We start from the raw sequence: 19,650 nt of genomic DNA on the forward strand, positions 1-19,650 counted from the left end.
AATATATGAAGAAATTAATTGTAACGAAGACAATTAAACTATCAGAGTCTGGATAGCTCAATTGGTAGAGCATCAGACTTTTAATCTGAGGGTTCAGGGTTCAAATCCCTGTCCAGGCAGTTTTTTTTTGTTGTTGTTAAAAAAGATAAGTGTCCATGTTCAGAGAAATAAATTACAGGATGAAAATTGTCAGCGACAATACACATGAAAAAAAAACAGTTGCTCGGTGCAAGATGCACAAAAACCCTTGTGAGATGAGGTTCATCACAAGTGGAGAATGCAGCTTGAAACAATTATCAGGTCGTGTAACAGGGGTGGTGAAACTAATTTATCAATGCTTGAAAAATTTCCATGAAAAGGCGAAGTTTTATTCGGGTATTCAAGAAATTCTGGATCATTGATAATTCCAAACCTGCAATCGACAGTGTCCAAAACATTAATAACAAGTTGGGCAATTGGTGGAGCGCATACCCTCTGCCACGCAAAGTCTGATCCACGAGGACATATTGGGTCATTTACATTTTTGAAATATCAGGCCATAGTTCGTTTTGGTCCTACATCTCAATGGTGAAGAATCACTTGAGAATTGTAAAAATTCCTCGTCTCCAGATCCGTATTCGGACCTTCACCAACATCAAATCAATTTGTTGTGCTCAATCACCCAACTTCTCCACCAAGTGGTGGAGTTCAGGTCAATCAGATGAAAAATTATTATTTTTCAGATTGAAATTGATTTTTGAACTTTGACCTTGAGTTGACATTTGACCTCAAATATAGTTGATTTCCCAATTCAGTGATTCAATTTGCAAATCTTGTTCAAATTTAAGTCAATCAAATGAAAATTGATTGTTTTTCAAATACAATTTGATCCTTTTAGAAGTTTGATCTTGAGTTGACGTTTGACCTCAAATAGTTGGTTTCCTAATTCCTTGACCTGAAAAATAAATCCCCTTCAAATTTCAAGTCAATCGGATGAAAATTGACAATTTTAGAAAGTCGGCCTTTGTTGACCTTTTTACCTTTGTTGACCTTTTAGCCGATGTGGAACTCAAAAATAATTGGTGGTTGAATGAAGTGAACTGAAATGTAAAACCTCTTCAAATTTTAAGTCAATCAGATGAAAATCGAGGATTATAAAAACACAACCTGAGTTTTTGATCACGCCTCTGTTGACCTTTTGACGTCAACAACAATTAGCTTCTTCCTTCTGACAAACTCCACCATGTGATGAAGCTTCGTGAAGATCGGTTTAAATTTTGACCTGAAGGCGATAAACAGACAGACGGAATAACAATATCGACTCATCAAGGAACTTGAAAAATCTTCGATTTTGCAGATAAAAACAGACAGAAAGAGGTGAAAACATCACCTCCTTCACCTTCGATGGCGGAGGTAAAAACACGAATAGTTTTGCAAAGGAGATTCTACTCTTTCGGTTGTGCAATTCGTGGTTTTGGTATTTTTGATCAGTTTCATTCACATTGTTTCAGCGATCGAGAAAAACGGTAATTAGAAAATATATGAAGAAATTAATTTTAACGAACACAATTAAATTATCAGAGCCTGGATAGCTCAATTGATAGAGCATCAGACTTTTAATCTGAGGGTTCAGGGTTCAAATCCCTGTCCAGGCAGTTTTTTTGTTGTTGTTAAAAAAGATAAGTGTCCATGTTCAGAGAAATAAATTACAGGATGAAAATTGTCAGCGACAATACACATGAAAAAAAAAACAGTTGCTCGGTGCAAGATGCACAAAAACCCTTGTGAGATGAGGTTCATCATCACAAGTGGAGAACGCAGCTTGAAACCATGATCAGGTCGACTGACAGGGGCAGTGAAACTCATTTATCAATGCTTGAAAATCTTCCATGGAAAGGCGTAGATTTATTCGGGTATTCAAGAAGTTCTGGATCATTGATAATTCCAAACCTGCAATCGACAGTGTCCAAAACATTAACTGGAAGGGCACCAGTTGGAGAGCATACCCTCTGCCACACAACGGCTGATCCACGAGGACATATCGGGCCCATTACATTTTTGAAATATCAGGTCATATATCGTTTTGGTCCGAAATCTCAATGGTGAAGAATCACTCAAGAATTGTAAAAATGCTTCGTATCCAGATCCGTACTCGGACCTTCACCAACATCAAATCAATTTATTGTCCTCAATCACCCAACCTCTCCACGAAGTGGTGGATTTCAGGTCAATTAGATGAAAAATTATTATTTTTCAGATTAAAATTGATTTTAGAACTTTGACCTTGAGTTGACATTTGACCTCAAATAAAGTTGGTTTCCCAATTCAGTGACGCAATATGCAAATCCTGTTCAAATTCAAGTCAATCAAATGAAAATTGATTGTATTTCAAATGCAATTTGATGATTTTAGAAGTTTGATCTTGAGTTGACTTTTGATCTCAAAATAGTTGGTTTACTAATTCCTTGACCTGAAAAATAAATCCCCTTCAAATTTCAAGTCAATCGGATGAAAATTGAGGATTTTAGAAAGGAGGTATATGTTGATTTTTTTGCCTGTGTTGACCTTTTGGCCAACGTGGACCTCAAAAATAATTGGTGGTTGAATTCAGTGATCTGAAAAAGAAATCCTATTCAAATTTCAAGGAAATAGAATAAAAACTGAGGATTTTAGAAATCTCACCCCAGTTGTTGACCTTTGGCCGATGTTGACCTTTTGACCTCAAAAACAACAGGATTCTTCCTTCTGACAAACTTGACCACGTAGTGAAGTTTCGTGAAGATCAGTTTAAATTTTGGCCTGAAGGCAAAAAACAGACGAACAGACAGAATAATGAAATCGACGAATCGATACACTCGATAAATCTTCGATTTTGCAAGTACCAAACAGACAGAAAGAGGTGAAAACATCACCTCCTTCATCTTCGATGGCGGAGGTAAAAACACGAATAGTTTTGCAAAGGACACTCAATTCTTTCGGTTGTGCAATTAGTGATTTTGGTATTTTTGATCAGTTTCATTCACATTGATTCAGTAATCGAGAAAAACTGTAATGAGAAAATATGTTAAGAAATTAATTTTAATGAATACGATTAAATTATCAGAGCCTGGATAGATCAATCGGTAGAGCATCAGACTTTTAATCTGAGGGTTCAGGGCTCAAATCCCTGTTCAGGCAGTTTTTTGTTGTTGTTGAAAACGAGAGGTGTTCATGTTCAGAGATACAAATTGCACGATGGAAATTGTCAGCGACAACACACATGAAAAAAAAACAGTTGCTCGGTGCAAGATGCACAAAAACCCTTGTGAGATGAGGTTCATCATCACAAGTGGAGAACGCAGCTTGAAACCATAATCAGGTCGAATGACAGGGGCAGTGAAACTCATTTATCAATGCTTGAAAATCTTCCATGGAAAGGCGTAGATTTATTCGGGTATTCAAGAAGTTCTGGATCATTGATAATTCCAAACCTGCAATCGACAGTGTCCAAAACATTAACTGGAAGGGCACCAGTTGGAGAGCATACCCTCTGCCACACAACGGCTGATCCACGAGGACATATCGGGCCCATTACATTTTTGAAATACCAGACCATATATCGTTTTGGTCCGAAATCTCAATGGTGAAGAATCACTCAAGAATTGTAAAAATGCTTCGTATCCAGATCCGTACTCGGACCTTCACCAACATCAAATCAATTTATTGTCCTCAATCACCCAACCTCTCCACGAAGTGGTGGATTTCAGGTCAATAAGATGAAAAATTATTATTTTTCAGATTGAAATTGATTTTAGAACTTTGACCTTGAGTTGACATTTGACCTCAAATAAAGTTGGTTTCCCAATTCAGTGATGCAATATGCAAATCCTGTTCAAATTCAAGTCAATCAAATGAAAATTGATTGTATTTCAAATACAATTTGATGATTTTAGAAGTTTGATCTTGAGTTGACTTTTGATCTCAAAATAGTTGGTTTACTAATTCCTTGACCTGAAAAATAAATCCCCTTCAAATTTCAAGTCAATCGGATGAAAATTGAGGATTTTAGAAAGGAGGCATATGTTGATTTTTTTGCCTGTGTTGACCTTTTGGCCAACGTGGACCTCAAAAATAATTGGTGGTTGAATTCAGTGATCTGAAAAATAAATCCTATTCAAATTAAAAGGAAATAGGATAAAAATTGAGTATTTTAGAAATCTCACCCCAGTTGTTGACCTTTGGCCGAGGTTGACCTTTTGACCTCAAAAACAAGAGGATTCTTCCTTCTGACAAACTCGACCAGGTCGTGAAGTTTTGTGAAGATCGGTTTAAATTTTGACCTGAAGGCGAAAAACAGACGAACAGACAGAATAACGAAATCAACGAATCAATACACTCGATAAATCTTCGATTTTGCAAGTACCAAACAAAGAGAAAGAGGTGAAAACATCACCTCCTTCACCTTCGACGGCGGAGGCAAAAACACTTATCGTTTTGCAAAGGACACTCTATTCTTTCGGTTGTGCAATTCGTGGTTTTGGTGTTTTTGATCAGTTTCATTCACATTGATTCAGCAATCGAGAAAAACTGTAATGACAAAATATATTAAGAAATTAATTTTCACGAATACAACTAAATTATGAGGGCCTGGATAGCTCAATTGGTAGAACATCAGACTTTTAATCTGAGCGTTCAGGGTTCAAATCCCTGTTCAGGCAGTTATTTTTTGTTGTTGAAAACGAGAGGTTTTCATGTTCAAAGATGTCAATTGCACGATGGAAATTGTCAGCGACAATACACATGAAAAAAAAAACAGTTGCTCGGTGCAAGATGCACAAAAACCCTTGTGAGATGAGGTTCATCATCACAAGTGGAGAACGCAGCTTGAAACCATTATCAGGTCGACTGACAGGGGTGGTGAAACTAATTTATCAATGATTGAAAATCTTCCACGGAAAGGCGTAGATTTATTCGGGTATTCAAGAAGTTCTGGATCATTGATATTTCCAAACCTGCAATCGACAGTGTCCAAAACATTAACTGGAAGGGCACCAGATGGAGAGCATACCCTCTGCCACACAACGGCTGATCCACGAGGACATATCGGGCCCATTACATTTTTGAAATATCAGGCCATCTTTTCTTTTGGTCCTACATCTCAATGGTGAAGAATCACTTTAGAATTGTAAAAATTCCTCGTATCCAGATCCGTATTCGGACCTTCACCAACATCAAATCAATTTGTTGTGCTCAATCACCCAACTTCTCCACCAAGTGGTGGAGTTCAGGTCAATCAGATGAAAAATTATTATTTTTCAGATTGAAATTGATTTTAGAACTTTGACGTTGAGTTGACATTTGACCTCAAATAAAGTTGGTTTCCCAATTCAGTGATGCAATCTGCAAATCCTGTTCAAATTTAAGTCAATCCAATGAAAATTGATTGTTTTTCAAATACAATTTGATGATTTTAGAAGTTTGATCTTGAGTTGAACTTTGACCTCAAAATAGTTGGTTTACGAATTCCTTGACCTGAAAAATAAATCCCCTTCAAATTTCAAGTCAATCGGATGAAAATTGACAATTTTAGAAAGTCAGCCTTTGTTGACCTTTTTACCTTTGTTGACTTTTTGCCGATGTGGAACTCAAAAATAATTGGTGGTTGAATGAAGTGAACTGAAATGTAAAACCTCTTCAAATTTTAAGTCAATCAGATGAAAATCGAGGATTATAAAAACACAACCTGCGTTTTTGATCACGCCTCTGTTGACCTTTTGACGTCAACAACAATTAGCTTCTTCCTTCTGACAAACTCCACCATGTGATGAAGCTTCGTGAAGATCGGTTTAAATTTTGACCTGAAGGCGATAAACAGACGGAATAACAATATCGACTCATCAGGAACATGAAAAATCTTCGATTTTGCAGATAAAAACAGAGAGAAAGGGGTGAAAACATCACCTCCTTCACCTTCGATGGCGGAGGTAAAAACACGAATAGTTTTGCAAAGGAGATTCCACTCTTTCGGTTGTGCAATTCGTGGTTTTGGTATTTTTGATCAGTTTCATTCACATTGATTCAGCAATCGAGAAAAACGGTAATTAGGAAATATATTAAGAAATTAATTTTAATGAACACGATAAAATTATCGGAGCCTGGAGAGCTCAATCGGTAGAGCATCAGACTTTTAATCTGAGGGTTCAGGGTTCAAATCCTTGTTCAGGCAGTTTTTTTGTTTGTTGTTAAAATAGAAAGGTGTCCATGTTCAGAGATATAAATTACATGACGGAAATTGTCAGCGACAACACACATGAAAAAAAAACAGTTGGTCGGTGCAAGATGCACAAAAACCCTTGTGAGATGAGGTTCATCACAAGTGGAGAATGCAGCTTGAAACCATTATCACGTCATGAAACAGGGGTGGTGAAACTAATTTATCAATTCTTGAAAAACTTCCATGAAAAGGCGAAGCTTTATTCGGGTATTCAAGAAATTCTGGATCATTGATAATTCCAAACCTGCAATCGACGATGTCCAAAACATTAAGAACAAGTCGGGCAATTGGTGGAGCGCATACCCTCTGCCACGCAAAGTCTGATCCACAAGAACATATTGGGCCATTTACATTTTTGAAATATCATGCAAAAATCGTTTTTGGCCCTACATCTCATTGGTGAAGAATCACTATAAAAATTTAATAATTCCAGTATTCAGATCCGTATTCGGACCGTCACCTACATCACATCAATTTGTCGTGGTCACACACCCAACCTGTCCACCAATTTCATCCAAATCCGTCCACAACTTTTTGAGATATGATGCCATATATCGGTTCAGCTCGATCTCTCAATGTTGAATAATCACTTAAAAAATTATCAGATCAGGATCCGGTCTGGATCTTCATCAAAATTGAATAAATCCTTCCTTCACAAACACCGAACATGTCCACCAAGTTTCATCCGATTTAGTCCACAACATTTTGAGACATTGAGCGATGTTATTTTTCGCCCGATCTCTCAATGGTGAACGATCACTTTTACAATTCCAGTTGTCGGATCCGGATCCGGATCTTCACCAAATTCTAATTAGTTTGTCCTCGTCACACACCCAATCTGTCCACAAAATTTCATCCGAATCAATTCACAATTTTTTGAGATATCCTGTGCAAAGACAAACAAACAAACAAACAAGAAAAGACTGCAGAACACGATACTTGCAAAATCCACGCCTTCTCCAAAGGTTGCCATGGATACATGAAATTGTTCATTTCTTTGAGATTAAAATTCACAATCTTTATCAAAGTTTAGGTCAATCAGATGAAAATTGATTATTTTTCAGATTGAAATTGATTTGAGAAGTATGAGTTTGTGTTGACCTTTTGACCTCAAATATAGTTGGTTTCCCAATTCAGTGATGCAATATGCAAATCTTGTTCAAATTTAAGTCAATCAGATGAAAATTGATTGTTTTTCAACTACAATTTGATGATTTTGGAAGTTTGACCTTGAGTTGACCTTTGACCTCAAAAATAGTTGGTTTACTAATTCAGTGACCTGAAATATAAACCCTCTTCAAATTTCAAGTCAATCAAATGAAAAATGACAATTTCAAAACTTTTAACTCAAAAACAATAGGCTTCTCAGTTGAGGCGACCTCCACAACTTGGTAAAGTTTCATGACAATCAGTTTGGAATTGTGAACTGTCGGCGACAAACAGACAAACAAATAAACTGACAGAAAGACAGACAGAATAACGAAATGGACTGACCGATATACTTGAAAAATCTTCGATTGTTCAAGTAACAAACAAGATGTCGTTTCGAGCACAAAACATGTAAAGTCCAGAAAACAAATTTGACCTAAAATATAATTGGTAGTGGAATTCAATGATCAAATGTGCAACTCCTCTTCAAATTTCACGTCAATCGGATGAAAATTGACAATTTTAGAAATTCGGCTGATGTTGACAGTTTTGCGGATGTTGATCTTTTGGCCAACTTGGACCTCAAAAAGATTGGTGGTTGAATTCAGTGACCAGATTTGAAAATCCTCTGCAAATCTCGTCAATGGGATCAAAAAGGAGGATTTTCGAAATACCACCTTCGTTGTTGACATTTGGACGATGTTGACCTTTTCTTCTTTGTTGACCTCAAAAATACTTGGCTGGTTGAATTAACTGACCAGAAATGGAGAACTTTTTAAAATTTCAAGTCAATCGGATGAAAATTGAGGATTTTCGAAATACCACCTTCGTTATTGACCTTGGGGCCACGTTGACCTTTTGGTCAATGTTGACTTAAAATAATTGGCCGGTTGAATTCTCGATCCTGACATGCAAATCTGGTTTAAATTTCAAGTAAATAGGATGAAAATTGAGGATTTTAGAAATCTCACCCCAGTTGATGACCTTTGGCCGATGTTGACCTTTTGACCTCAAAAACAACAGGATTCTTCCTTCTGACAAACTCGACCACCTAGTGAAGTTTTGTGAAGATCGGTTTAAATTTTGACCTGAAGGCGAAAAGCAGACGAACAGACAGAATAACGAAATCGACGAATAAATACACTCGATAAATCTTCGATTTTGAAAGTACCAAACAGACAGAAAGAGGTGAAAACATCACCTGTTTCACCATTGATGGCGGAGGTAAAAACACGAATAGTTTTGCAAAGGAGACTCCATTCTTTCGGTTGTGTAATTCGTGGTTTTTGGTATTTTTGATCAGTTTCATTCACATTGTTTCAGCGATCGAGAAAAACTGTAATTAGAAAATATATGAAGAAATTAATTTTAACGAAGACAATTAAATTATCAGAGTCTGGATAGCTCAATTGGTAGAGCATCAGACTTTTAATCTGAGGGTTCAGGGTTCAAATCCCTGTCCAGGCAGTTTTTTTTTTGTTGTTAAAAAAGATAAGTGTCCATGTTCAGAGAAATAAATTACAGGATGAAAATTGTCAGCGACAATACACATGAAAAAAAAACAGTTGCTCGGTGCAAGATGCACAAAAACCCTTGTGAGATGAGGTTCATCACAAGTGGAGAATGCAGCTTGAAACAATTATCAGGTCGTGTAACAGGGGTGGTGAAACTAATTTATCAATGCTTGAAAAATTTCCATGAAAAAGCGAAGTTTTATTCGGGTATTCAAGAAATTCTGGATCATTGATAATTCCAAACCTGCAATCGACAGTGTCCAAAACATTAATAACAAGTTGGGCAATTGGTGGAGCGCATACCCTCTGCCACGCAAAGTCTGATCCACGAGGACATATTGGGTCATTTACATTTTTGAAATATCAGGCCATATTTCGTTTTGGTCCTACATCTCAATGGTGAAGAATCACTTGAGAATTGTAAAAATTCCTCGTCTCCAGATCCGTATTCGGACCTTCACCAACATCAAATCAATTTGTTGTGCTCAATCACCCAACTTCTCCACCAAGTGGTGGAGTTCAGGTCAATCAGATGAAAAATTATTATTTTTCAGATTGAAATTGATTTTTGAACTTTGACCTTGAGTTGACATTTGACCTCAAATATAGTTGGTTTCCCAATTCAGTGATTCAATTTGCAAATCTTGTTCAAATTTAAGTCAATCAAATGAAAATTGATTGTTTTTCAAATACAATTTGATCCTTTTAGAAGTTTGATCTTGAGTTGACGTTTGACCTCAAATAGTTGGTTTCCTAATTCCTTGACCTGAAAAATAAATCCCCTTCAAATTTCAAGTCAATCGGATGAAAATTGACAATTTTAGAAAGTCGGCCTTTGTTGACCTTTTTACCTTTGTTGACCTTTTAGCCGATGTGGAACTCAAAAATAATTGGTGGTTGAATGAAGTGAACTGAAATGTAAAACCTCTTCAAATTTTAAGTCAATCAGATGAAAATCGAGGATTATAAAAACACAACCTGAGTTTTTGATCACGCCTCTGTTGACCTTTTGACGTCAACAACAATTAGCTTCTTCCTTCTGACAAACTCCACCATGTGATGAAGCTTCGTGAAGATCGGTTTAAATTTTGACCTGAAGGCGATAAACAGACAGACGGAATAACAATATCGACTCATCAAGGAACTTGAAAAATCTTCGATTTTGCAGATAAAAACAGAGAGAAAGGGGTGAAAACATCACCTCCTTCACCTTCGATGGCGGAGGTAAAAACACGAATAGTTTTGCAAAGGAGATTCTACTCTTTCGGTTGTGCAATTCGTGGTTTTGGTATTTTTGATCAGTTTCATTCACATTGTTTCAGCGATCGAGAAAAACGGTAATTAGAAAATATATGAAGAAATTAATTTTAACGAACACAATTAAATTATCAGAGCCTGGATAGCTCAATTGATAGAGCATCAGACTTTTAATCTGAGGGTTCAGGGTTCAAATCCCTGTCCAGGCAGTTTTTTTGTTGTTGTTAAAAAAGATAAGTGTCCATGTTCAGAGAAATAAATTACAGGATGAAAATTGTCAGCGACAATACACATGAAAAAAAAACAGTTGCTCGGTGCAAGATGCACAAAAACCCTTGTGAGATGAGGTTCATCATCACAAGTGGAGAACGCAGCTTGAAACCATGATCAGGTCGACTGACAGGGGCGGTGAAACTCATTTATCAATGCTTGAAAATCTTCCATGGAAAGGCGTAGATTTATTCGGGTATTCAAGAAGTTCTGGATCATTGATAATTCCAAACCTGCAATCGACAGTGTCCAAAACATTAACTGGAAGGGCACCAGTTGGAGAGCATACCCTCTGCCACACAACGGCTGATCCACGAGGACATATCGGGCCCATTACATTTTTGAAATATCAGGTCATATATCGTTTTGGTCCGAAATCTCAATGGTGAAGAATCACTAAAGAATTGTAAAAATGCTTCGTATCCAGATCCGTACTCGGACCTTCACCAACATCAAATCAATTTATTGTCCTCAATCACCCAACCTCTCCACGAAGTGGTGGATTTCAGGTCAATTAGATGAAAAATTATTATTTTTCAGATTGAAATTGATTTTAGAACTTTGACCTTGAGTTGACATTTGACCTCAAATAAAGTTGGTTTCCCAATTCAGTGATGCAATATGCAAATCCTGTTCAAATTCAAGTCAATCAAATGAAAATTGATTGTATTTCAAATACAATTTGATGATTTTAGAAGTTTGATCTTGAGTTGACTTTTGATCTCAAAATAGTTGGTTTACTAATTCCTTGACCTGAAAAATAAATCCCCTTCAAATTTCAAGTCAATCGGATGAAAATTGAGGATTTTAGAAAGGAGGTATATGTTGATTTTTTTGCCTGTGTTGACCTTTTGGCCAACGTGGACCTCAAAAATAATTGGTGGTTGAATTCAGTGATCTGAAAAATAAATCCTATTCAAATTTCAAGGAAATAGGATAAAAATTGAGGATTTTAGAAATCTCACCCCAGTTGTTGACCTTTGGCCGATGTTGACCTTTTGACCTCAGAAACAACAGGATTCTTCCTTCTGACAAACTTGACCACGTAGTGAAGTTTCGTGAAGATCGGTTTAAATTTTGGCCTGAAGGCAAAAAACAGACGAACAGACAGAATAATGAAATCGACGAATCAATACACTCGATAAATCTTCGATTTTGCAAGTACCAAACAGACAGAAAGAGGTGAAAACATCACCTCCTTCATCTTCGATGGCGGAGGTAAAAACACGAATAGTTTTGCAAAGGACACTCAATTCTTTCGGTTGTGCAATTAGTGGTTTTGGTATTTTTGATCAGTTTAATTCACATTGATTCAGTAATCGAGAAAAACTGTAATGAGAAAATATGTTAAGAAATTAATTTTAATGAATACGATTAAATTATCAGAGCCTGGATAGCTCAATCGGTAGAGCATCAGACTTTTAATCTGAGGGTTCAGGGCTCAAATCCCTGTTCAGGCAGTTTTTTGTTGTTGTTAAAAAAGACAGGTGTCCATGTTCAGAGATACAAATTGCACGATGGAAATTGTCAGCGACAACACACATGAAAAAAAAACAGTTGCTCGGTGCAAGATGCACAAAAACCCTTGTGAGATGAGGTTCATCATCACAAGTGGAGAACGCAGCTTGAAACCATTATCAGGTCGACTGACAGGGGCGGTTAAACTCATTTATCAATGCTTGAAAATCTTCCATGGAAAGGCGTAGATTTATTCGGGTATTCAAGAAGTTCTGGATCATTGATAATTCCAAACCTGCAATCGACAGTGTCCAAAACATTAACTGGAAGGGCACCAGTTGGAGAGCATACCCTCTGCCACACAACGGCTGATCCACGAGGACATATCGGGCCCATTACATTTTTGAAATACCAGACCATATATCGTTTTGGTCCGAAATCTCAATGGTGAAGAATCACTAAAGAATTGTAAAAATGCTTCGTATCCAGATCCGTACTCGGACCTTCACCAACATCAAATCAATTTATTGTCCTCAATCACCCAACCTCTCCACGAAGTGGTGGATTTCAGGTCAATTAGATGAAAAATTATTATTTTTCAGATTGAAATTCATTTTAGAACTTTGACCTTGAGTTGACATTTGACCTCAAATAAAGTTGGTTTCCCAATTCAGTGATGCAATATGCAAATCCTGTTCAAATTCAAGTCAATCAAATGAAAATTGATTGTATTTCAAATACAATTTGATGATTTTAGAAGTTTGATCTTGAGTTGACTTTTGATCTCAAAATAGTTGGTTTACTAATTCCTTGACCTGAAAAATAAATCCCCTTCAAATTTCAAGTCAATCGGATGAAAATTGAGGATTTTAGAAAGGAGGTATATGTTGATTTTTTGCCTGTGTTGACCTTTTGGCCAACGTGGACCTCAAAAATAATTGGTGGTTGAATTCAGTGATCTGAAAAATAAATCCTATTCAAATTTCAAGGAAATAGGATAAAAATTGAGGATTTTAGAAATCTCACCCCAGTTGTTGACCTTTGGCCGATGTTGACCTTTTGACCTCAAAAACAACAGGATTCTTCCTTCTGACAAACTTGACCACGTCGTGAAGTTTCGTGAAGATCGGTTTAAATTTTGGCCTGAAGGCAAAAACAGACGAACAGACAGAATAATGAAATCGACGAATCAATACACTCGATAAATCTTCGATTTTGCAAGTACCAAACAAAGAGAAAGAGGTGAAAACATCACCTCCTTCACCTTCGATGGCGGAGGTAAAAACACGAATAGTTTTGCAAAGGACACTCAATTCTTTCGGTTGTGCAATTCGTGGTTTTGGTATTTTTGATCAGTTTCATTCACATTGATTCAGTAATCGAGAAAAACTGTAATGAGAAAATATGTTAAGAAATTAATTTTAATGAATACGATTAAATTATCAGAGCCTGGATAGCTCAATCGGTAGAGCATCAGACTTTTAATCTGAGGGTTCAGGGCTCAAATCCCTGTTCAGGCAGTTTTTTGTTGTTGTTAAAAAAGACAGGTGTCCATGTTCAGAGACACAAATTGCACGATGGAAATTGTCAGCGACAACACACATGAAAAAAACAGTTGCTCGGTGCAAGATGCACAAAAACCCTTGTGAGATGAGGTTCATCATCACAAGTGGAGAACGCAGCTTGAAACCATAATCAGGTCGAATGACAGGGGCAGTGAAACTCATTTATCAATGCTTGAAAATCTTCCATGGAAAGGCGTAGATTTATTCGGGTATTCAAGAAGTTCTGGATCATTGATAATTCCAAACCTGCAATCGACAGTGTCCAAAACATTAACTGGAAGGGCACCAGTTGGAGAGCATACCCTCTGCCACACAACGGCTGATCCACGAGGACATATCGGGCCCATTACATTTTTGAAATACCAGACCATATATCGTTTTGGTCCGAAATCTCAATGGTGAAGAATCACTCAAGAATTGTAAAAATGCTTCGAATCCAGATCCGTACTCGGACCTTCACCAACATCAAATCAATTTATTGTCCTCAATCACCCAACCTCTCCACGAAGTGGTGGATTTCAGGTCAATAAGATGAAAAATTATTATTTTTCAGATTGAAATTGATTTTAGAACTTTGACCTTGAGTTGACATTTGACCTCAAATAAAGTTGGTTTCCCAATTCAGTGATGCAATATGCAAATCCTGTTCAAATTCAAGTCAATCAAATGAAAATTGATTGTATTTCAAATACAATTTGATGATTTTAGAAGTTTGATCTTGAGTTGAACTTTGACCTCAAAATAGTTGGTTTACTAATTCCTTGACCTGAAAAATAAATCCCCTTCAAATTTCAAGTCAATCGGATGAAAATTGAGGATTTTAGAAAGGAGGCATATGTTGATTTTTTTGCCTGTGTTGACCTTTTGGCCAACGTGGACCTCAAAAATAATTGGTGGTTGAATTCAGTGATCTGAAAAATAAATCCTATTCAAATTAAAAGGAAATAGGATAAAAATTAAGTATTTTAGAAATCTCACCCCAGTTGTTGACCTTTGGCCGAGGTTGACCTTTTGACCTCAAAAACAAGAGGATTCTTCCTTCTGACAAACTCGACCAGGTCGTGAAGTTTTGTGAAGATCGGTTTAAATTTTGACCTGAAGGCGAAAAACAGACGAACAGACAGAATAACGAAATCAACGAATCAATACACTCGATAAATCTTCGATTTTGCAAGTACCAAACAAAGAGAAAGAGGTGAAAACATCACCTCCTTCACCTTCGACGGCGGAGGCAAAAACACTTATCGTTTTGCAAAGGACACTCTATTCTTTCGGTTGTGCAATTCGTGGTTTTGGTGTTTTTGATCAGTTTCATTCACATTGATTCAGCAATCGAGAAAACTGTAATGACAAAATATATTAAGAAATTAATTTTCACGAATACAACTAAATTATGAGGCCCTGTATAGCTCAATTGGTAGAACATCAGACTTTTAATCTGAGCGTTCAGGGTTCAAATCCCTGTTCAGGCAGTTATTTTTTGTTGTTGAAAACGAGAGGTGTTCATGTTCAAAGATGTCAATTGCACGATGGAAATTGTCAGCGACAATACACATGAAAAAAAAAACAGTTGCTCGGTGCAAGATGCACAAAAACCCTTGTGAGATGAGGTTCATCATCACAAGTGGAGAACGCAGCTTGAAACCATTATCAGGTCGTGTCACAGGGGTGGTGAAACTAATTTATCAATGATTGAAAATCTTCCACGGAAAGGAGTAGATTTATTCGGGTATTCAAGAAGTTCTGGATCATTGATATTTCCAAACCTGCAATCGACAGTGTCCAAAACATTAACTGGAAGGGCACCAGTTGGAGAGCATACCCTCTGCCACACAACGGCTGATCCACGAGGACATATCGGGCCCATTACATTTTTGAAATATCAGGCCATCTTTTCTTTTGGTCCTACATCTCAATGGTGAAGAATCACTTTAGAATTGTAAAAATTCCTCGTATCCAGATCCGTATTCGGACCTTCACCAACATCAAATCAATTTGTTGTGCTCAATCACCCAACTTCTCCACCAAGTGGTGGAGTTCAGGTCAATCAGATGAAAAATTATTATTTTTCAGATTGAAATTGATTTTTGAACTTTGACCTTGAGTTGACATTTGACCTCAAATATAGTTGGTTTCCCAATTCAGTGATGCAATCTGCAAATCCTGTTCAAATTTAAGTCAATCCAATGAAAATTGATTGTTTTTCAAATACAATTTGATGATTTTAGAAGTTTGATCTTGAGTTGAACTTTGACCTCAAAATAGTTGGTTTACGAATTCCTTGACCTGAAAAATAAATCCCCTTCAAATTTCAAGTCAATCGGATGAAAATTGACAATTTTAGAAAGTCAGCCTTTGTTGACCTTTTTACCTTTGTTGACTTTTTGCCGATGTGGAACTCAAAAATAATTGGTGGTTGAATGAAGTGAACTGAAATGTAAAACCTCTTCAAATTTTAAGTCAATCAGATGAAAATCGAGGATTATAAAAACACAACCTGCGTTTTTGATCACGCCTCTGTTGACCTTTTGACGTCAACAACAATTAGCTTCTTCCTTCTGACAAACTCCACCATGTGATGAAGCTTCGTGAAGATCGGTTTAAATTTTGACCTGAAGGCGATAAACAGACGGAATAACAATATCGACTCATCAGGAACATGAAAAATCTTCGATTTTGCAGATAAAAACAGAGAGAAAGGGGTGAAAACATCACCTCCTTCACCTTCGATGGCGGAGGTAAAAACACGAATAGTTTTGCAAAGGAGATTCCACTCTTTCGGTTGTGCAATTCGTGGTTTTGGTATTTTTGATCAGTTTCATTCACATTGATTCAGCAATCGAGAAAAACGGTAATTAGGAAATATATTAAGAAATTAATTTTAATGAACACGATAAAATTATCGGAGCCTGGATAGCTCAATCGGTAGAGCATCAGACTTTTAATCTGAGGGTTCAGGGTTCAAATCCTTGTTCAGGCAGTTTTTTTGTTTGTTGTTAAAATAGAAAGGTGTCCATGTTCAGAGATATAAATTACATGACGGAAATTGTCAGCGACAACACACATGAAAAAAAAAACAGTTGGTCGGTGCAAGATGCACAAAAACCCTTGTGAGATGAGGTTCATCACAAGTGGAGAATGCAGCTTGAAACCATTATCACGTCATGAAACAGGGGTGGTGAAACTAATTTATCAATTCTTGAAAAACTTCCAGGAAAAGGCGAAGCTTTATTCGGGTATTCAAGAAATTCTGGATCATTGATAATTCCAAACCTGCAATCGACGATGTCCAAAACATTAAGAACAAGTCGGGCAATTGGTGGAGCGCATACCCTCTGCCACGCAAAGTCTGATCCACAAGAACATATTGGGCCATTTACATTTTTGAAATATCATGCAAAAATCGTTTTTGGCCCTACATCTCATTGGTGAAGAATCACTATAAAAATTTAATAATTCCAGTATTCAGATCCGTATTCGGACCGTCACCTACATCACATCAATTTGTCGTGGTCACACACCCAACCTGTCCACCAATTTCATCCAAATCCGTCCACAACTTTTTGAGATATGATGCCATATATCGGTTCAGCTCGATCTCTCAATGTTGAATAATCACTTAAAAAATTATCAGATCAGGATCCGGTCTGGATCTTCATCAAAATTGAATAAATCCTTCCTTCACAAACACCGAACATGTCCACCAAGTTTCATCCGATTTAGTCCACAACATTTTGAGACATTGAGCGATGTTATTTTTCGCCCGATCTCTCAATGGTGAACGATCACTTTTACAATTCCAGTTGTCGGATCCGGATCCGGATCTTCACCAAATTCTAATTAGTTTGTCCTCGTCACACACCCAATCTGTCCACAAAATTTCATCCGAATCAATGCACAATTTTTTGAGATATCCTGTGCACAGACAAACAAACAAACAGACAAACAAACAAACAAGAAAAGACTGCAGAACACGATACTTGCAAAATCCACGCCCTCTCCAAAGGTTGCCATGGATACATGAAATTGTTCATTTCTTTGAGATTAAAATTCACAATCTTTATCAAAGTTTAGGTCAATCAGATGAAAATTGATTATTTTTCAGATTGAAATTGATTTGAGAAGTATGAGTTTGTGTTGACCTTTTGACCTCAAATATAGTTGGTTTCCCAATTCAGTGATGCAACATGCAAATCTTGTTCAAATTTAAGTCAATCAGATGAAAATTGATTGTTTTTCAACTACAATTTGATGATTTTGGAAGTTTGACCTTGAGTTGACCTTTGACCTCAAAAATAGTTGGTTTACTAATTCAGTGACCTGAAATATAAACCCTCTTCAAATTTCAAGTCAATCAAATGAAAAATGACAATTTCAAAACTTTTAACTCAAAAACAATAGGCTTCTCAGTTGAGGCGACCTCCGCAACTTGGTAAAGTTTCATGACAATCAGTTTGGAATTGTGAACTGTCGGCGACAAACAGACAAACAAATAAACTGACAGAAAGACAGACAGAATAACGAAATGGACTGACCGATATACTTGAAAAATATTCGATTGTTCAAGTAACAAACAAGATGTCGTTTCGAGCACAAAACATGTAAAGTCCAGAAAACAAATTTGACCTAAAATATAATTGGTAGTGGAATTCAATGATCAAATGTGCAACTCCTCTTCAAATTTCACGTCAATCGGATGAAAATTGACAATTTTAGAAATTCGGCTGATGTTGACAGTTTTGCGGATGTTGATCTTTTGGCCAACTTGGACCTCAAAAAGATTGGTGGTTGAATTCAGTGACCAGATTTGAAAATCCTCTGCAAATCTCGTCAATGGGATCAAAAAGGAGGATTTTCGAAATACCACCTTCGTTGTTGACATTTGGACGATGTTGACCTTTTCTTCTTTGTTGACCTCAAAAATACTTGGCTGGTTGAATTAACTGACCAGAAATGGAGAACTTTTTAAAATTTCAAGTCAATCGGATGAAAATTGAGGATTTTCGAAATACCACCTTCGTTATTGACCTTGGGGCCACGTTGACCTTTTGGTCAATGTTGACTTAAAATAATTGGCCGGTTGAATTCTCGATCCTGACATGCAAATCTGGTTTAAATTTCAAGTAAATAGGATGAAAATTGAGGATTTTAGAAATCTCACCCCAGTTGATGACCTTTGGCCGATGTTGACCTTTTGACCTCAAAAACAACAGGATTCTTCCTTCTGACAAACTCGACCACCTAGTGAAGTTTTGTGAAGATCGGTTTAAATTTTGACCTGAAGGCGAAAAGCAGACGAACAGACAGACTAACGAAATCGACGAATAAATACACTCGATAAATCTTCGATTTTGAAAGTACCAAACAGACAGAAAGAGGTGAAAACATCACCTGTTTCACCATTGATGGCGGAGGTAAAAACACGAATAGTTTTGCAAAGGAGACTCCATTCTTTCGGTTGTGTAATTCGTGGTTTTTGGTATTTTTGATCAGTTTCATTCACATTGTTTCAGCGATCGAGAAAAACTGTAATTACAAAATATATGAAGAAATTAATTTTAACGAAGACAATTAAATTATCAGAGTCTGGATAGCTCAATTGGTAGAGCATCAGACTTTTAATCTGAGGGTTCAGGGTTCAAATCCCTGTCCAGGCAGTTTTTTTTTTGTTGTTAAAAAAGATAAGTGTCCATGTTCAGAGAAATAAATTACAGGATGAAAATTGTCAGCGACAATACACATGAAAAAAAAACAGTTGCTCGGTGCAAGATGCACAAAAACCCTTGTGAGATGAGGTTCATCACAAGTGGAGAATGCAGCTTGAAACAATTATCAGGTCGTGTAACAGGGGTGGTGAAACTAATTTATCAATGCTTGAAAAATTTCCATGAAAAGGCGAAGTTTTATTCGGGTATTCAAGAAATTCTGGATCATTGATAATTCCAAACCTGCAATCGACAGTGTCCAAAACATTAATAACAAGTTGGGCAATTGGTGGAGCGCATACGCTCTGTCATGCAAAGTCTGATCCACGAGGACATATTGGGTCATTTACATTTTTGAAATATCAGGCCATATTTCGTTTTGGTCCTACATCTCAATGGTGAAGAATCACTTGAGAATTGTAAAAATTCCTCGTCTCCAGATCCGTATTCGGACCTTCACCAACATCAAATCAATTTGTTGTGCTCAATCACCCAACTTC

At 36.8% G+C, this 19,650-nt stretch overlaps 12 non-coding genes across 12 annotated transcripts; all 12 read left to right on the forward strand.

Annotated features, from left to right (window-relative positions):
- Nucleotides 1-46: 46 nt before the first annotated feature.
- TRNAK-UUU (transfer RNA lysine (anticodon UUU)) lies at nucleotides 47-119 on the forward strand. Its single transcript has one exon. It is a non-coding gene; the product is annotated as a tRNA-Lys (tRNA).
- Nucleotides 120-1,561: 1,442 nt separating this feature from the next.
- On the forward strand, nucleotides 1,562-1,634 carry TRNAK-UUU (transfer RNA lysine (anticodon UUU)). The gene has a single exon. It is a non-coding gene; the product is annotated as a tRNA-Lys (tRNA).
- A 1,449-nt stretch (nucleotides 1,635-3,083) lies between these two features.
- Nucleotides 3,084-3,156, forward strand: TRNAK-UUU (transfer RNA lysine (anticodon UUU)). Its single transcript has one exon. It is a non-coding gene; the product is annotated as a tRNA-Lys (tRNA).
- A 1,447-nt stretch (nucleotides 3,157-4,603) lies between these two features.
- TRNAK-UUU (transfer RNA lysine (anticodon UUU)) lies at nucleotides 4,604-4,676 on the forward strand. The gene has a single exon. It is a non-coding gene; the product is annotated as a tRNA-Lys (tRNA).
- Nucleotides 4,677-6,111: 1,435 nt separating this feature from the next.
- On the forward strand, nucleotides 6,112-6,184 carry TRNAK-UUU (transfer RNA lysine (anticodon UUU)). Its single transcript has one exon. It is a non-coding gene; the product is annotated as a tRNA-Lys (tRNA).
- A 2,591-nt stretch (nucleotides 6,185-8,775) lies between these two features.
- TRNAK-UUU (transfer RNA lysine (anticodon UUU)) lies at nucleotides 8,776-8,848 on the forward strand. Its single transcript has one exon. It is a non-coding gene; the product is annotated as a tRNA-Lys (tRNA).
- Nucleotides 8,849-10,288: 1,440 nt separating this feature from the next.
- Nucleotides 10,289-10,361, forward strand: TRNAK-UUU (transfer RNA lysine (anticodon UUU)). Its single transcript has one exon. It is a non-coding gene; the product is annotated as a tRNA-Lys (tRNA).
- Nucleotides 10,362-11,809: 1,448 nt separating this feature from the next.
- On the forward strand, nucleotides 11,810-11,882 carry TRNAK-UUU (transfer RNA lysine (anticodon UUU)). The gene has a single exon. It is a non-coding gene; the product is annotated as a tRNA-Lys (tRNA).
- A 1,445-nt stretch (nucleotides 11,883-13,327) lies between these two features.
- TRNAK-UUU (transfer RNA lysine (anticodon UUU)) lies at nucleotides 13,328-13,400 on the forward strand. Its single transcript has one exon. It is a non-coding gene; the product is annotated as a tRNA-Lys (tRNA).
- Nucleotides 13,401-14,843: 1,443 nt separating this feature from the next.
- TRNAK-UUU (transfer RNA lysine (anticodon UUU)) lies at nucleotides 14,844-14,917 on the forward strand. Its single transcript has one exon. It is a non-coding gene; the product is annotated as a tRNA-Lys (tRNA).
- A 1,435-nt stretch (nucleotides 14,918-16,352) lies between these two features.
- Nucleotides 16,353-16,425, forward strand: TRNAK-UUU (transfer RNA lysine (anticodon UUU)). The gene has a single exon. It is a non-coding gene; the product is annotated as a tRNA-Lys (tRNA).
- A 2,604-nt stretch (nucleotides 16,426-19,029) lies between these two features.
- On the forward strand, nucleotides 19,030-19,102 carry TRNAK-UUU (transfer RNA lysine (anticodon UUU)). Its single transcript has one exon. It is a non-coding gene; the product is annotated as a tRNA-Lys (tRNA).
- Nucleotides 19,103-19,650: the final 548 nt, after the last annotated feature.

The sequence above is a fragment of the Eptatretus burgeri genome, chromosome 11 (assembly GCF_056783735.1).
Source record: "Eptatretus burgeri isolate ZD-2024b chromosome 11, Ebu_testis_v1, whole genome shotgun sequence".
In the NCBI taxonomy this organism is placed as follows: domain Eukaryota; kingdom Metazoa; phylum Chordata; class Myxini; order Myxiniformes; family Myxinidae; genus Eptatretus; species Eptatretus burgeri.